This window comes from Gossypium hirsutum, chromosome D07 (assembly GCF_007990345.1).
Source record: "Gossypium hirsutum isolate 1008001.06 chromosome D07, Gossypium_hirsutum_v2.1, whole genome shotgun sequence".
Taxonomy (NCBI): Eukaryota; Viridiplantae; Streptophyta; class Magnoliopsida; order Malvales; family Malvaceae; genus Gossypium; species Gossypium hirsutum.
Genome location: NC_053443.1, coordinates 46,753,317 through 46,770,987, shown reverse-complemented (window position 1 = coordinate 46,770,987; position 17,671 = coordinate 46,753,317). Strand labels below are relative to the sequence as shown.

At 33.9% G+C, this 17,671-nt stretch overlaps 1 non-coding gene across 1 annotated transcript; it reads left to right on the top strand.

The window, feature by feature from the left end:
* The first annotated feature begins 15,943 nt into the window (after positions 1 to 15,943).
* On the top strand, positions 15,944 to 16,029 carry LOC121219729 (small nucleolar RNA Z122). Its single transcript, XR_005916620.1, has one exon. It is a non-coding gene; the product is annotated as a small nucleolar RNA Z122 (small nucleolar RNA).
* Positions 16,030 to 17,671: the final 1,642 nt, after the last annotated feature.

Sequence of the window (17,671 nt, the reverse complement as noted above, 5' to 3'; positions counted from 1 at the left end):
ATAGCCTATTTTTGTCCACATGGATAGAGACACGGGCGTGTGTCTCAGCCGTGTGTGACACACGGTCAGGTGACACGATCATTTATCCCCTGTAGCTTTAAAAGGGTTGCAAGTCAGACTGTTACACGGCCTCGAACACGGGCGTATGAGGTTACTTCAAAGGGTACACGGCCTAGCAAACGGACCTGTGGCTTGGCCATGTGACCAAGTCAGAGAGTTGCACGGGCACGAACACGGGCTGGGACACGGCCGTGTGTCCCCATTTCAAATGCCCACACGGCCTAAGACACGAGCATGTCTCTTGGCCGTGTGAGTCACATGGTCTTGCCACACGGCCGTGTGATCCCTGCAGTTTTCAAAATTTTTAATGTTTTCTGAAAAATTCTCTGAGTTTTCGATTTAGTCTCGACTTGTTTCTAACATGTATTTAGGGCCTCGAAGGCTCGTATAAGGGACAGTATATATGATTTTGATTGATTTTTATTTTGAATATTGATATGTTATGAAATGTTTGAAATTCTGCTCGTTTGTACTGTAAACTCCGGTAATACTTTGTAACCCTATTTCGGCGATGGATACGGGTTAGGAGTGTTACAGTGCTACCCTCATAGGATATTATTGATCTATTTGGGATAATATCCACTCTCCCAATATGATCCTATTTTATCTCATGGTAACGATTACATCTTCCTTCATGAAAAGTCAATTACTATCAAATAGTAATCAAGTCAACTCATCACAAAAATGAACGACCCGTGGCTACCTTTACTTTTCATCAATCATGTAATGCCAATGAAAGGATATCATTTACCCATGTCTTGGGCTATGACTTCCACTATTATGAATAGCGCTACATACTGTAGAAGTCGTACACCCAACGCACCAGCTTTCGGTTCCTTATCTATTCGAATTCAGGCCTTTACTTACATCAAAATGTACGAGTCACGTGTACATAGTCCATCATCCACTAAAGATTTAGGTATGCCATACTATAAATGTCACAAGTGAATAAATAAACTAATAGATTCAGGATCTATTCATCTTGGGTCATGTTCGATGTGCTGCCAGTCCAGTTAGTCACAACTATGCGTCTATCTTTTGGGAGTCATCCGTTCATATGCCCAAGACAAAGCATCTTCCCAATTGGACTTAATAGATGACATATTAGTCTTTCAATTGTTTGCTCATTTCTAATTAGACTAAGGACATGTTTAGGTTCGTTTATTAATACAAGTTATATTTTTGTATAATGATCCGACCATGAAATATCGCTTAGTATTAGTTAAACATTAGACAACCAATGAGTAATATTTGCTTCCACTTTTCTTCGCATGGAAAAACCATATAAGGATATCATACAAAGTATTAATGTAATTCACGAATAATTTTATTAAGCAATCTGTTCGAAAAAAATTTCAAGTGTACATTGACGAAAATACTACACTTAAGGCACCAAATCCAATATTATCCCGACCGCAAAGCCTAGAAAAATACACTTCGCTGTCATTGGATCAAGTTTTCCCTGACTAACTCTAGCATAAGAAGGACAACTAGATACTCTAAGTTTAGAGTAATTAAAAGGGTTATTGAACCAAATCTCTTCCTGATCTTTTCCATCCAAAGCTCGATGTGGAGACCGGTTCACTAAGAAGCTTGTGAGATTAACTATTTCAGAATAGAACTCGAGCCCATTATCCGCTCTTAATCATTTTATGGACTTCTCAATTTTTTTTCAAGTAGGGTCTTCCACTGCTTAAAAGTCCTAAAGATTTCGTTTTTATGCTTCAGAAAGTATACCCAAACTTTTCTAGAGTGGTCGTCGATAAAAATTAGAAGATATCTGCTACCCCATTTGGAAACTACTGAAGTTCGACCTCATAAATCAGAATTAATATAGTCGAGGGTCCTTTTAATCCTGTACACTGCCGAAATGAAGTTGACTCGAGTCTGCTTCCCAAAACTGCAATGCTCGTAGAAATATAACTTTCCAACTCTGTTGTTTGTTAGAATACCTCTTTTGCTTAAAATGATTATACTTTTTTCACTCATTTGATCAAGTCGCATGTGCCACAATTGAGTTGATTCAAAATCCAAACAAAGTGAATTTTGTTGCGCCATCGCGACGTCAGATGGATCTTCGTCAAGATGTGGTGACGATTTCTTCCTTACTTTCATAATTGCTATCAAATCAGACAGTATTGTACATTGCAAAATGTAAAGGCTATCAACTTTCTACCCTTTCATCAAAATAAGGACTCCACAATATACCTTTAAGTCATTTAACTGAATGACAATCTTGCAACCATTCGAGTCTAGAATACCTAAAGAGACGAGATTATTCTCTAAATCAGGCACATGCATGACATCTGACAACGTTCTAATGATCTCGTCATGCAACCTAATCTGAATGGTACCAATGCCAGTTATTTTGTAGAGTGAGTTATTTCTCATAAGTACAACTTCACCTTCAATTGAACTGCATGTGGAGAACCAGTACCTATTGGGAAACATATGATAGGAACACCCTAAATCCAAGATCCACTTGGATGTGAACTTAGACCTTTCGGTCATTGATACCAGCAACAAGTCATCACCTCTGTCCCCTGCTACATTAGCATCGACTACATCAACTTTCTACTTTCCTCTTTCGTCATTTTCGGCGGCCCTCTTATTATTGTTCTAAATTTTGCAACATTCTGACTTAATGTAACCTATATTTTTAAAATAACCACATTGCTTGTCACAGTTCCTTGACTTAGGTCTCGCCCTTGATCTTCTCTAACCTGAATCATTAGATTGTTACCTTCTAGCAAAAAAATTGAGGCTTACCCATCTAACTTGTTCTTTGAGTCTAACTTATTATCGAGCTTATCCTTACTTAAAAGATTTCCCTTTACGTCCTCAAACGAGAGCCTCTCTTTACCATAAATCAGTGTTTCCCTAAGAGTTTTGTATGAAAGGGGAAAAGAACAAAGCAATAACATAGCATAATCTTTATTATCTTTGTTGGCCTCAACATTCTTTAGGTCATTAAGGGGGTTTTTAAGTAAATATTATAAAATAAAAAAATATTGAAATGGCATGTTTAAAAACTTATGTACCAAAATGGTACATTCAAAGAGGTGGAGAGTGGTGCATTGGAGGCACCACCCTAGGATTCTGACATATTTTAGTTAAAAAAAATATTTTAGTAGTGGTGCCAAAGTGATAGGCGGCACCACTTTGTCCAACCAAATTGGCAGGTGTTGACACCATTTTTTTGTAAAATGGGGTCGACTTGGATTTTAAAAAATAAAAACGAAAATAGGGAGTCACCACCGATCTTTTAAAGAAGTGTGATCGGATCACCTTGAAAACAATTTTAGGTTTGGGAATTTTGAGAAAACAGGTTCGGGAGTCGGTTACGCACGAGGAAGGTTTAGCACCCCCGTGACGCCCAAAATTGGTACCGAATTGATTGTTTAATGTCTTAATGTCGAAATTTTGAAAAGATTTTAAAATACGATCCTTTTATCTTGAATAAAATGAATTGGATGATAAGGCTCACCTATTTCAAAGAAATAAATTGTCACACTCAGTAAGTTAGAATGCAACATGTCAAATCCTCAAAATTAAGTTTATCCTTTGACTTTTAAAACCTATGCATTTCGAGAAGGATATCTGATTATTTGGGTTGAATGAAAAATCAAAACCCAGTAAGTTAGGGTTCAATTTCCCAAAATTCCTAAATACCGAACATTGCCTTTATTTTTAAAATCCTCGTCTCGAGAAAATAACATGTCATATCCAATGCGTAGGACACAACGTATCGAATTCCCGAGAATGGGTTTTTATTTGAAATTTGTATGTTTGAATTTAAAAAGGGGTATTTGGTTACTTAAATTCAATGAAGAAGAAGAAAATTGAAGCCCAGTAAGTTAGGGCACAATTCTCTTTGAAAATCTAAGATACCGGGTGTTGCCTTATTTTGAAAACTATCGGTTAAAGTAATTCCCAAGACTTAAACCATGTCAAACGTAATTAATTTTTTTGCAGATAAAACATGACAGTGACAAATGATCGATGAGTACGAATAAGCGATACAATATGCATAAGGGCAATAGTTACATATTATGTAAATACAAACTTTAATATTTCCAATATACTTCTAAAAACTAAACAAATTGACAAATATGAAATGTGACAGATTTTTGAAATAACTAAAAGACAAACAACATGCACGAAGGGAAATTATAATTAATGGATTATTCGTATAAAAATCTAAAAAGAATAACATGTATAAGAAGTTTGACATAGATAAAAACTAGGGTTTTAAAATAATAATAATAATAATAATAATAATAATAATAAATAATATACAAAAAAAATCTTAAAATAAATATATACCAAAAATCAAAATAACTAATATATTAATACTATATATTAATCTATATAAGTAGTATATATAAAAGAAGTAATATATATAAAATGGAGAACTTCATACAAAAATATACGTATAATATGTACACAAAGTTGCGGTGAACAAAAATATAATGGAATAGAAATTAAAATAAGATATGTAAAATAATTTAAATAAATGATAAAAACTTAAATGAATATTATATGAGCATGGGTTTTAGATAATCGATATAAATTACTTTAAAGCAAAGAATCTAAAATAATTTTAGAATGATTAATATATATAATAACATATAGAATAATTTAAAATAAATGATTTACAAAATAAGTAAAAAAAAACACACAATAAGTTTAATATAATATATAAAAGAGGAATTTTAAAATAAATTAATTTAAAGATAAATAAATTTTAAAATATCATATATAAAGAAAAATTTAGACTAAATAACGTATATATATATTTTAAAATATGAACTATATACAAAAGTTTAAAATAACTAAATAAAGTACTGTAGAATAAAATAGTTTAAAAATGCAGAAAATATTAAAACGATTTAAATAAAGGTTAAGGGTCGAATTGAAACTACAACAAAACATAGGGGGTGCAAATAATAAATAATGAAAGGATGCATGGGACCAAAATGAAACAACAGTGACATGTCAGGTAGAATTAAAAAAAATAAAAAGATTGATTTGGATGCGCTTTAAAAGCGAGGGACTAAGCGCGCAAATATCCCTCCCCATGCCTGAACACGCGGATCTAGCCGCATCTGGGTCGAGTCATTGGGTAAGCTCAATACGGCACCATTTTGGGAGCCATCAGAACGGGCTTCAAACGGTGCCGTTTCCTTGCATGCATAAAAACCTAAGAACCCAGGCATTAAGCCATTTAACAAATCTGCAAACCCTAAATGCCATTCCTCTGTGCGTCATTTCGGGCCTCCATCCCCCATCCGACTTCGGTCGACGGAGTAGATGGAAGATCGGCCACCAGGTAAGTTCTGGTTTCTCAACATCTTTCTATTACTTTTTCTCATACGGTGAATAAAAAAAAAACAAGAATAGAAGAGAGAATCAAAAGAAAAATAAAGAAGCGGAGAAAAGAAAAAAAGTGAATCACCTTCCAAAACTCAAAAAAACTTTGTTTTTGATTCTTTCTATTGATATTGTGTGTGTAAACATTACAAAGGTTTAGCCTTTCGTTTTATAGGCTGAAAAAATAAAACCACAAAAAAACGAAAATACAATTTTTCTCCTTTATGCTGCGTTTTCTATCATTGTTTTGTCGCTATGTGTTTGCTGCGAGTTGTTGCAGGTGTACGGAGTAGTGGACGTGGAGGTATGATACGTGGCGGTGGCGCACGTGCGAGGTATGGCTCGGAGGGGAGCTCGTGTTCGATTGCGGCGCGATAGCTGCTGAGGGCTAGGGTTTCGGCTCTGTTTTTTTAATGTAATGGGCTATCGGGCTGGTAAATGGGGCTAAGTATAATCGGGCCATTTGGGTTTAATATTCTGGGCCAATGTAAATGGACTATTTTTGGACTGTTATAATTTTTGTTTGGTTTATACTTTTTTATTACGGGCCGAGCAAATTGGGCCTATTACAGTAGGCAGCACCACTTTTTTCCAAAATAGTACATATGCATTTTTTTTCCAAAATGGTATATATGCGGTATAAAAATACAGAAGGGGTATGGTGCCTATCTAATAGGCGGCACCAGTGACACCTATCTGATAGGCGGCACCGGTAGCATTCCCCCCTCGCTTCCTCACCCAACTCAATTTTAAAGTATCGGTTAAAAAAAAGCAGAACAAGAGAGGGAGAAGAGAAGAAAAAAAATATTATTATTTTTATTGCTATTTTCAAATGGAATAGATTATGATAAGAAAAAAATATTGTTTTAGTATTATATAGTTTGTTTAGTGTTATTTTTATGTTTTGTTTTAAAGTTATTTTGTTTATTGTGATTTGTAAGTAAGTTTTGTGTTTGGACTAATTATGTGTTTATTGTGAATGTTATGTTTTAAATTTTTTTAATATATTTGAAAGTTTTTATGTTAGTAACTATTAAAAAATACTTGTTAGTTAGTGATAACAATAGAAAATAAAATAAAAAAATACTGAAAATATTTCTGTCATAAATATTGTTAGAAATGGCAATAAATTTGATATTGTTAGAAATGGTCTCTTTTTATTCATTAAATTTTTTATATAAGTATTTTTATGCCGTTCGAAATTGTTTTGAGAATTTTTGTTTATTTTTTAACAAATTGAGTATTGAAAATGGATAATCAGTTTTTCGTATGCGTTTATTTCGAAGGAATCATCTTGACAACAACCATTGGATGTATATTTGAATGTCAGCAACAAATAGCAATGGGATTTAATATAAATGTCTCGTTCGATGATCTGAAGGAAAGGATTAGAGCAAAAATTGTTAGACATTGTGGGAGAAGGATCTCAAAACTTTTCTACAAGTTTCCAGTTTCAACAAATCTCATCAAATTCACCGAAATGGAACTTGTAGACGATGAAGACGTGGAGATAATGATCGCTCTTTATTATGGGAATCGGAGTGACCAAAATACACCGATTCAGTTATTTGCTGAGTTAGCTGGTGTGGAGCCAACTGAAGATCTCACTATATCTGGTGAAGAACATGGAGCTCAAGAACTGTGAATGGTGATTCTAATATCGTACGTTGATATTGAATCAACTATACACGGGATCGATATTGATCTTAATGTTGCACCCGATATTGATGTGGTTGGTGATGATGGATACGATAGTAGTGATCATTGTGATCAAGAGGTCGATAGTGATAGTGATCCTGATCGCGACGAGGTCCCTGATGATATTGACGACGAAGACGTGAATGACGATGGAAACATTAACGCATCTTCAGTTTGGAACTAGATTCGACGTATTGTGATACACAATAATCCTGGGCCACACATGCTTCTCATAGACCCCGACGAGGTGCACGTAACCGAGTTCTCGAAGTACCCTGAAACACTACCTGCTCGCTGGCTGGCCGTAGATTCCGATCCTGAGGAGTTGTTCGTAGTCCAGAGATTCAAAAGTAAAGAGTGCGTATTTGCTATTAAGCGGTATAGCATAAATATATCAGTGGACTACAAAGTCGCAGTGTCTAAACTGACATTATATATTGGGGAGTGTTGGAAGTCGGCGGAAGGCTGCAATTGGCTAGTACGAGCTGCATTTATTTAAAATTTGCAGATGTGGGAGATATAAAAATTTGTTGGGCCTCACACATGCACATCAACACGTATGATAGAAGATCATCAAAAACTTGATTCCAAAACTATATATACGTGTATCATGCCAATGGTGAAGGACATGCCGACCATTAAATTTTCAGTACTGATTACCAAAATGCAGGCACGATTCTAGTATCAAGTATTATACCGAAAGGCGTAGATAGTTAAACAGATGGCAATGGAGCAATTGTTTGGGATTTCGATGCATCGTATAATGAGCTACAGGGATGGATAGCCGCTATGCGAGAGTACGTACCAAGGACTGTCACTGAGTTATAGACACGACCTTATTATGACCCGAATGACTAACTACAACTTGGAAAAAGAATTTTGCATCGGATGTTCTGGACGTTTGATCCATGTGTGCGCGCATCTCCTCGCTACAAGCCGTTTCTACAAGTAGATAGGAATTGGCTATACGAAAAATATACACAGATCCTACTTCTTGCGGTTACTCAAGACGGCAACAAGAACATGTTCCTGATAGCATTTGCCATCGTAGATAAGGAGAACATGGAATCGTGGGAATTCTTCCTTACCAACCTGCGAAGGTATGTTATTATCAAGGATAATATTTGCATCATCTCTGATAGAGGGAAAAGATTAATTGCCGCCATTAGACGTTCCGTGTATGCCATGGAGATCCGTTTACTACATCCAGTACATCACGGCTAACTTCCATCGAGATTATAAGAATGCAGACTAGTGGAGACAAGTTGTGAAAATGAATAAAGGATAACCTTATCTTTTCAAAATAAGTTTTAATGTTTTAGGGCAATACTGTAACTTATCTTTTCTTAATATATATACAGCGCACGAGCTAGAGCCATACATTTTTTGACAAAGAATGACTCAACTTGAGAGTGACATGGAGGGTTAAACGAATACATTTTTTCGACAGTGGTTGGGTACCATGGAGCCGTGACAATGGGCTCAAAGTTTTGACAATGGCTTTTGTTATGGTAAAATGACCACAAACTTGGTGGATAGGATCAACGTTGTGTTGTTAAAAACACGACATCTTCCGATTTCATCTGTCTTCTTGGATACATTCTATAGGTTGGCTACCTTGATGCCAAGAATGGGTCAACAACAAGTCAACCAGATGGAGGCGGGACACGTGTTTGTCGAAGATGTCAGGGATGCAATGGTTGCAAACCGTCGGATGGCGAGTTCAATGAATGTAGAAGTATAGTCACGACGTTTTGAAATGTTTCGAGTTATGGAGACCATTGGTCATCGACCCGGTATACCACCTAAGTCTTATGGAGTTGATCTCTGAAACAGACGGTACGATTGCAGGAGGTTCCAAACACTTCATTATCCATGTGCGCATGTCGTGGCAGTGTGTGCTAAAGTCTCGCTCAATGTTGAACAATTTGTCAATGATGTGTACACCCTCGAGCGCACATTGCGTGTCTGGCAGAATGAGTTTCTCGTACTGCCTGACCTATCTACGTAGGAGGTGCCTCTGACGACTTTCGAGCTTGTCCCAGACAAAAAGTTGCGTAGAAAGCTGAAAGGTCATCCGCAATCATCCAGAATTCATAATAAAATGAACATTAGGGAGAAATCAGACGGTAAGCATTGTGGATTATGCAGATTAGCTGGTCATAATTAGAGTAAATGCCCGCAAAGAAACTACCATATTGGACAATCGCCACAATCGGGTAGGAATTGAGCTTATGTAATCCAATGTACCTAATTTATATTACAAAGTTTGTTTCAAGTTTTAATGTTGTAATTTTGCAATTAATCTAATTAAATAAATACAAAGATTGTATTTTTCTTGATTTATATATTTTTAGAATAAACAAGTACAAACTTTGTAATATTTAAATTACAAAAAACCCCTAAAATTGATGGTTTGATGGTGTGGTCCTAGGGGTATATTTCTGTAGGGGTTGACGTTCACGTTATGGGTGATCGCGGTGATCAACGTCTTCTTCAGTCGCAGGTGGGGGTGTGTGAAACATGGAAGAAAAATCATATGCCCCGAACACCATCAATGTACTTGAGCTGAGAGGAGTGCTGTACTGCGGTGGATACGACCCAGAAGGAATGGAGTAATACGGTAGATATGGATCGGGAGGAGTGCTGTACTGTGGTGGTACTAGACTAATGATATCAAACCCGAAATGATATACGTGTCCTGACGTGCCCTAGAAATAGTCATTGACCCGCAACTCTGGATGATAAGAACTATCAGCGAAATGTGTATGCGACCACTCGGGCTTTGGCTCGGGCTCGGGCTCTAGCTCTGGCTCTGGCTCTTGCCCGGCCTCTATATCGGGCACTGGTTCGTATGCCCCAAGTCGATGCATGTGCGGAGGGACTACAATCGACTGCCTACCAAGTAAATATGGTTTTCTCATACTAGAGTACCATTGTATGTACTCTAACGATAGTTGCAAATCAAAAGAAATATCCATCTGAAGTCTCCGCACCATCCGATTATCCTGCACTGCAATATATTTTTGGTGCACAACCCCCCAATTATTTTCATGTTTTCTTCTCTTGTTAATCTCGTGAATCTTTCCCAACTGCATTGGTTGAGTTAGGATATACTGTATGCTACCAAACTGCTGGAGTACTCGATCTTTGTTATACCACTCAACTGTCTAAAAATTGATAATTGGTGCGTTAATGCACCACATGTGAAAATGAATATGGGCAGACGAGGGTATAACAGCCGTAATTTTTGGTCTTCGATATGACATCTAGATAAACTGCACAATTAATAACATGGTTAAAATTTAACACGGTTCGAGTAAGATATAAAAATAATTACATGTCATAAATATTGGAATAGTTTACCCCTTCCTCGGCATGTTGTTCAATCATCAGACGATATATCGAGACAGTGTACGACCTCCCGATACCCCGATAAAAACTCCATCTACGAAAACAAATTACATGTTAAAATAGTATCATTAGCGAAAAAAAACCCAATTAATTGCTATAACAAGTTAAATTTTATCACCTTTTCACTAGTGGAAATACGTATGCTTGGTGCCTAACTGATGCCAAGAATGACATCTGATAAAGAGCCCATGATTGCAACAATATAAGGCATCGGCCTATGTCTACGACATCTGGCTTTGTTGTCAGACAAAGCTCATGATACAACATAGCCAAAACTGCAGAACCCCAACTATACGAGCGAACATTCTGCAAATTAGCTAATAGGGGTAAATACATCAAATGAACCCTGTTGTTGTTTGCATCCGGCATTTGTACACCCCCTATAATATGCATAATGTACGCTCAAGTTGCGCACATCACCTCCTGCTCAGTGGCATTAATTGATAAATGTTCAAATTCGGCTTTCAGCCATGAAATCTCAAACCCGTAAATTTGGACTCAACATTGTTCGGCGAGACTCCTAGTAAGCTATAACAAAAGGCAGCCGACTCAGATATCGTACTTACGCCCGTTATGACACTCCCGTCGATTGAGAGCCCAAGTTGCAATGTAACATCCTCCAGAGTGACAGTGCACTCCCCACACGGCAAATGAAAAGTGTGGGTCTCCAGGCGCCAACGTTCGACCAATGCGGATATTAAATCGTACCACAAATCAAATGTTCGAATCAATGCTGCTGACCCGAATTCAGCTAACTCCAAGTATGACATCATTCGTTCATCCAGGGAATATCCTAAACCATTCACCTGACCCTTAATGAGCGGTACGGGCCCTGACACTATTAAATTACAGAAAATTGTTATAATAACATAATTTATTTTCGTAAATGACGTAAAATTTTTTTTAAGGGAACCCGTGATTAACAAATAACAATATATTACCATATTATTAAGTGTATTTGATATGTGACCATCGTTCTTAATCAATGAACCCATTGCGATACCTGCAATTTCAAAACAAATTTCGGTTATTAATTTCAAAGTTTGATGCATTTTAAATATTTATCAAAATACCTAAATTTTATATATTGCTTTTAATTACAAAAAAATACCAAACAGTTTTGTCCACATCATATTTTTTGCTATACTACATTAAAAAAATAAATATATTTTATCAATTCCAACTCAAACTCCAACTCAATGGTCTCATTCACAAAATCCATCTCAATGGTTTAATCTTTACCTACATAAAAACAAAAAAATTATATTAAAATAATAAAAATAACATGCCAATAAAAAATATATAACAAAAACATAACATAAACTATCTCAACGTAAGAATACAAATATTATTATTATTATTTTAAAATGATAATAAGTGAAATGTATTGGTTTAAAATATAATATATATATAATAACATGTCAACTTAATTATTGTCAAAAAATATAATTTCTTGTTTTGCATGGAAGGATTCAAAAGAAATTTCATTTATAATATTTATAAAAAACATAAAATAAAATTTAAAAACATAAACTCTTATTCTCAATTATAAAATCTTAAAAAATTAGAACATATAAACTAATTCCTAATTTATCTCATAAATTCCAACTCAATGGTCCCATTCACAAATTCCATATCAATGGTCTCATCTTTTACCTACATAAAAATAAAAAAAAATTATATTAAAATAATCAAAATAACATGCCAAATAAATTACATAAAAAATAAATCTAATCAACCTAAAACACACATAAAAAAATAAAACATTCTATGTACATAACATAAATAGGCTTTTTTACTTCAATAAACATTAAAAATAAATTATGAATGAATGAAAATATAAAATAAATACAAACATACCTTAATAGCTCTTTTTAACCAAATAATACCTTACAAAAATAAAATTAAAAATTAAATCTGAATTAAATCAACAATAATAACAACAAAAATAAATTAAATTAACATTAATTTATAACAAAAAATTACATTTTCTTAAACACCTAATCTTCCCTAAACAACAAACTCTCTTTTCCTTTTCTATTTATTTATTTTCCTTCTCTTTCTCATTCCCTCTCTCTATTCTACTTCTTTTTTTTCTTTCTTTTCCCTTCCCACCCTTTCATTCTTTTTTTTCTCTTCTTCAAAATCTTTCTTCTCTGTTCCGGCCAAAAATGGGGCATTGGAAACCTTATAATGGTCCCCAAACACACAACTCACGGGATTTCAGCCATGACCCGTCCCATCGCCTGACATCGTAGGCCGATGCCGCTTATGGAGATGGCGTGACCGATGGTGCCGCCTCTGCCCTAGGCGTGACCAAGGGGTGCCGCATCTTCCCTAGGCGTGACCTCTTGTGCTATTCTATCTAGGACAGTAGGTCAGGTTTCGGGTCCAGTTTTTTTCGTATACGAGTCGTATTTGACCTGTATTTTCTTTAAGTGCCGCTTATTAAGCTGCCTTCACCATTTTTTTTTTGTTTTAAGTCAAATTTTGTTAGAATCCTAGGGTGGTGCCGCCTATGCACCACCCTCCACCTCTTTGAGTGTACCATTTTGGTACATAATTTTTTAAACATGTCGTTTCAGTATTTTTATTTTATTTTATAATATTTAGGTAAAAAACCCTCATTAAGGAGAGTGACAAATTCACTGATGTGAGCCCTAATAGACTCACATTTTTCCATACGAAACATATACAATCGTTGTTTCAAAACCAAACGATTTGCAAGGGACTTTGTCATATATAGAGCTTCCAATTTCCTTCATAGAGTCGCTGTTGTCTTTTTAGTAAGTACCTCTTACAATACATTGTTAGTGATGCACAACTGAATTGTTGACAGTGTCTTCTCATCAAGTTCCTCCCACTCTATCTGGTTCGTATCCGCAGGCTTTTACCCTGTAACAACCTTTTTCAAACCGTTCTAAACTAGAATTATCGTCATCCAAACTTGCCACAAGTTGAAATTTGTGATTTTATCGAACTTTTTGATATCATGCCTCATTGCCATCTCTGAACGGGTTGAATGCAAAAATTGAACCAAACTCTAATACCAATTTGTTGGGTTGAACTCAAATTATGCAATGAACACGAATGAAAATCAAGAAAATTGGACACAAATATTTACATTAAAAAACTCCCTACGAAGAGGATAAAAACTAGGGGTAAAGAAAACTTCACCAAAACAACAAAAACCTAAAATGAGAGTACAAGATGGAGAAACAAATAAACTCTAAACTCGAAATACAAAGATTCCTTAAAATTTCCACAAACTCTTTTAATTTTGTTCTTATTATTCTAAACTATCTATGGTTGCTAAGAGGCTTATTTATAAGCTGAATTTTGTGTACAAATATAACTAAAATGTCCCTAGAATAATCAGAGTTAGACTTGAAAATATAACAGAGTTTAACCAGGAGAAGAAACTTGGTTAAGCGGGGAACACGTCGCCATGTCGTGACGTCACGTTCGACTTATTGAACATCGCGTCATCAGGACGACAAGTTCTTTTTATCGGGACGTGATGTGTCGTGTCGTCAGGACGTCAGCTCTTCCTTGGCATGACGTCAGCTCTGTTTCATCTGAAATGCGAGACACACTCCACATGAAAAAATTCCTATGGTTTTTTCATTTGATTTTGCAGGTGAGATTTGAAAATTTTCCAAATAAGGTTAAGTTCCACTAAAATTGTTGTTTTAGTTTGATTTTAGCTGTTAAAATTTTGTATTGAGTTTCCATACATATCAAAACTGTACGAACCATCATATTTTTTATTATCATAAAAATAACAAAACGCTTCATTGCAGCATGCTGTATATTGAATTCTAAGCCTTTCATGGTCTAATTTCATGAGTTCCCATTAAAGAAAATAACACTCAGTTATTTTCAGTATATATGATCTTTTAGTATATGTAATTTCAATCGAGTTTGTCGATCCATCATCATCATGTCATATCAACATTATATGTAACAATAAAAATACGAGTTCACATAACCAGTAAACCAACCTGTAGGCTGTTCAAGTTGACAAAATCTTGCTATCCAACCGGTCTCCAAAAATATACATGTTGTGGCTTAAATTTGTCAATCACAACAAAGAAGAGCTATCACAATTAGAATAGGTAAAAGGGAAGGTTTTTTCTAAGAAAGGTGGAGGTGGATGCAACGGTGGTAGTGGCGATGGGGAAGCGGATGAAAAAAAAAAGAGAGTAAATTTTGAGGATCAAATTAAGATTTTTTTTTGTTTTATATTTTGAAGTTAAATTTTTAAAATTACGACTAAATTTAAATAATATGTAAAAGTTGATGTGTTAAATTTGCTATTGTAATGATTTTTTAACTACCATGTCACCCTCCAGTCAAATATTTAACCAAAAAAAAAAGAGATAATAGTTAAATGACCTGTGGTATAATTTACCCTAAAAAACCCTGTCCACCAATATTTAAATTATTTTAAAAATATTTCTTATATTTTTTTAAGATAATTTTTAAAATTTAAATGAAAAATAATTTAAAAAATTTAAAAAAATAGTTCAAATAAAAAAAAAGGCAATGAACGCATTATCTAATGGGATAAAAAAATTGCTATTTAGCATCGTTATTGGACCTAAAACAATCTAAATTTCGGGTTTGGACCGAAAAACCCGATCCTTGGAGCCAACGCAGATATACTAACCCTAAACCCTAATTTTGTGTTTTGAGACTATATAAATCCCCCTATCCCCCAACTTTCACCAAAATCCCCTTCCCAATTCTTTCAATGGCATCTCTTAATACCCTCAGTGTTCGCTCTAAAACAATAACACTAGAGGATAAGAAAATGATGCAATATCAATGATACTTCTGGGATTTATTTATTTGGTTTTCTATGGATTCTTGCATTTTCTCGTAAGTTTCATCGTTTTTAAGATCTGGGTTTTTTTTGTAATTCTTTGCTCGATGATGATTGATATTTGCTTTAACCACACTGAAAATAGAGATCTTGGAGGTTAGAGCTTTTTTCTCATTGATTTAAGGCAAAGGAGGAGTTTTTGCCATGTTTCATGTGTTTGGTTTTTGCTTAATGATTCTGTTATCTAGGTTTTGAGGATAATGTTGTTTCAATACATGTCCTCTTCTTTTAGATTATGGAAGAAAGCTTCCGTCAAGCACTTGAATCTATGGCTTTTCTATTTGTCTTAAGTTTTAAGAGATAAAAGCCTTCTTTCTTGGCTTCTGATGTGGAAAACCTTGGCCTTTCAACTGAGAGCAATTAATCTTTGAATTTTCATTTCCTAATCTTCGGAAGAAGTTGGTTTTGTTTTTTTATTATTATTATTTTAAGAAGAAAACAAACATGTTTTTATTGAATTTCCATATTTTTTTAATCTTATTTCCTTGGGCTTAATTTTTTGGTAACAAAAATGGGAAATGATGACAGCTTAATTGCTGGATAGTATCTGAGCAAGCTTTGAAGATTTATCTTTTGCACGTCAGTCTGATCCCTATCTGTTCAAAATTATCTGTTCGAAATTAAGGGTGGGTGGGTTTGGATGGGCGATTGGGTGTAATGTGATGCGTTTAGTTTATTTGTTGTCTCACATTATTGTATCATTTATCACATTTAATATTGCTATCACATTTTATTTGTTGCTCACATTAGCTATCGTTATCACATTTAATATTGCTATCACATTTAATCTCATCGTTAATGCTGTTTTTACATTCATTCCAACTCAAATAAAGAATTATAAGAAAAAACTTAGGCTTTTTTATAAAAATAATCAGAAAATTTTGAATAATTATAAAATTATTTTTTATTATGTACTTAAATGAGCTGGAATGAATATTCAAAGAAATTAGCGGCATCCACTTGCATATCAACCAAACAATGAAGTATAAATCTAATATCAATATTTCTAAATATTTATAGGCCAAAAAAATGAGTAACAATGGTGGAGTTATAAGAAATGAAACCATTATTTTGATATGCTGCAATTTTTTTAAGGGTAAATTACGTAATCATTTAAATTTTAATTTAGTTACTCAATTTTTATATAGTGGAAACTTGTTATAGGTGTAACGGAAATTGGTTAATGGTGATTGTTTTGTTATTTTTTTATATAGTGATTGATATTTTTAAATTTAAAATTATAATTAGTATTTTATTTTTTTATTTTTAATTTATAAGTAAGTCTTCTGATGTTTTTCATATCTTAAAGAACTTTCGCTTAGTACTCAATTATTTTATTTTAGTTCAAAAATAATTTTACTACTTAATTATTAAGCATAACAAATTACACAATATAAAACATTCAATCAAAAATCTTAAATGTTGAATTAAAAATTCAATCCAAGATAATGAATCCAAAATTTTAATTCATAATTATCATCAATTAATATCAATCAAAAAGTAGGTAGTAAGAATTGGAAAGCTTTGAGGGGTTTGCTTGTAAATTAAAAATAAAATAAAAAATTTAAACAAATTTTAATTTTGAATTTAAAAAGAATCTCACATATATTATTTATTTGTTGGCCTTCAATATATTCAAAATTTTGGTGTTATTTTACAGCACAATGTAATCAGAATGTGAAGCTGAATTACAATGAAAACAAAAGTAGATTACATAATGACTTCAATTTCCCTTTAGACAAATTATGCTTTCTTCTTTTCAAGTGCTCTAGGAAATGATCATTAGTTCATTTATACCTAATGATCCACCCAAACACACCATTTGACACTGATTCTACAATTAAACACCATTGCTAGATGCACCTCCTACTATTCTCCCCATCACTTACCCCTAACCCATCTTATTTTTATTCCCTAAAATGTAACCAGAGTTTTAGTTTAATTGATAAAATGGAATTGGATCTAGCGAAATGATAGACCTCATTCTAATTTTCAAGCCAATAGTTTGCATTGTTTTATTTAGGTTTCACACTTCATTTTATTTTAGTTTTCCATTTATTTTTTGTCTTTTAATTAGTCTTTAAATTTAAACTTATATTATTTGTCAAATTATCTAAAATAGATAGTAAAAGTATTGTTAGTTAATTTTAGTTGTATGCTATGTTAACAATTAATTAAATTTTAGAAATTAAAAAAAATTATAATTTTCATACTTTCAAAATAATTTTAATAATTTTT